Source organism: Grampus griseus, assembly GCF_964374135.1.
Source record: "Grampus griseus genome assembly, chromosome: 13".
Taxonomy (NCBI): domain Eukaryota; kingdom Metazoa; phylum Chordata; class Mammalia; order Artiodactyla; family Delphinidae; genus Grampus; species Grampus griseus.
In genome coordinates this window covers 83,535,090-83,537,262 of record NC_139007.1, presented here as the reverse complement: position 1 = coordinate 83,537,262, position 2,173 = coordinate 83,535,090, and positions in this window count along the sequence as shown.

Sequence of the window (2,173 nt, the reverse complement as noted above, 5' to 3'; positions counted from 1 at the left end):
CGTAGTTGACTATGTTTTAGAGAATCACCTGAGAAAACAGCAGTAGGATGACAACACAAATATAGATTCTTTGATATCACACTGGCTTAAATGATCTTCCTGTTCCTTTTACATCTATCGGTAGAGCTTTTCCATTCCTGAGCAGTTTTTCTCTGGTGACTCTTGTCTACCGTGGAAGCTGTTCTCTCTCTTTATTTTTTGGCCGCGATGCATGGCACAAGGGATTTTATCAATAGTTCCCCAACCAGGGATCAAACCCGAGCCCCCTGCAGTGGAAGCGCAGAGCCCTAACCACTGGACCACCAGGGAATTCCCTGGAATCTGTTCTGATTGGCAATAGTTGTGCCCATTGTATGAAGTTATTTGTGGCCCTGTCCTGGGGGACTTCCATCCCATACTCAGTTACCTGGTGTGTCAGCTGGACCCAGCTTCTCCGCGTTGGGTCACGTAGGTACTGTCTACCTGGGTTGTACATCTGTTTATTTCCCACTGCCCGTCATGGGCTATGTCCACCATATCCTTTAAGATTGGGGCAAACTTCATACTCCAGGATGGACACCTGTTCTGTTGACCCTCTCTCTTTAGGAGCTCTGCTTTACTTTGGGTGAATGTGTGATCTGAGCGTATCCATTGGGACTTCTCAGGCAGAGCTTCGTGTGCGGGTTTTGTCCCTCCAAAGGTGGGACCCGAGTGAATGCCAGGTTCGTAGGAGGAGTGCAACGACCGTTGGTGCTGCCAGAAAAAAAGTGTTCTGCGTGTCGTCCTCAAAGTAGGAGCACAGCAGACAAGCATAGCCAACTTCATCTCTCTGCCCCATCCCTGCGTGGGCCCCCCACCTGACTGGGAGCTGAGGGTGGGAACTGGACTCCTTTGCCTGGGCCTTTGTCCCTCTGGGCCTGGGATGTGGGACCAGACAGGATGGATCACCTCCTGCCCATGGCTGCAGTGGGAGAGCCAGAGGGCGAATGCTGAAAATAATATTCTGGGGTGAGGGCCAAGGTCAGGACCAGCGAGTATGTCCAGACCATATCATAAATTAAACTAACTGTTGGAAAACTGGTGCTGAATTAACGGAGCCAAAATGAGTGGTGCGGAGCCACAGAGCAGCCAGGAATGAAGAGAGGGAAGAAGGTGACATGCCCCCCTGGGGAAGGTCAGTTAGGGGTCTCTGCCCTGGCCCACTGGGTCCAGGAGGGTTCCAGGCCCCCAGACGTGGCAGGCAAGGGCCTGCTTACTCAGTTACTGGATCATTCCGTGTGCTCCCGGGGACCCCAAGTTAATTCTGATCTCTAATTTAAAGCTCTTCACAGATGGGTGGGAAATTCTACTCTCCCTGTTATTCTAATCCCAAACAAGCCGTGATACACGCAGAGCCAATTTCAGGTTTAATCACGTTACCTTCATCCAAATAGAAATCAATCCCCATTGTTGTGTAGCCCTGCAGAGCATCCAGAATACTGGGGCCTTTAGTGCAAAGGAGCTGGGGCAGCTATACAGCCAATGCACCTCATTGTACAGATGAGTCTGTGATTGCTAGCTTGCTCCATGCCTGTATGGAGGGGACAGGATGGACGCTGTTTTGTGACAGTTTCCACACTTTATCTAACTATCCATACACTTCCTCCTCTTCCCTCCTCTTCCTGTTGGGACATTTTCATACATGCCCAATGCCATAAGATTCCAAAGGAAATACAAGCCCTTTATGATAGTCTAAATCAGAGTCCAATTGCAAGGCCAGGCTTTCTGTTACAAATTCAATCATATCATAAAAACTAACCACAGGCCTTAAAAAAAGAAAGCTTTTCAAACCCCAAGACTAATCTAATTGCTTCTACATTGCTATTGAGTTATAACTACATACTTTTCTCATACAAAGGCAAAACTATGTTGGTCCCTGTTATTTAGACATTAAATTGCTGAATTCTTTAAAAAACATTTCTGACGACAAAAAAAAAAAATCAAACAATACATATAGCTATCTGAAGTTTGCAGGCATTAGCAATTCCAATTGTTTGGTGATTGAATTATTCTTCCTATGTTATTCTGCTTTGAAATGCTGATGCATCCCCTTCTCCACCAGTTGAGGGGAAAGTGTGTCTCTCTACCCTGCTCTTTCTTCCTCCTTTTCTCTCACTGCCGGAGGGGAAGGAAGGAAAGAGAAGGGGGAGCCCAC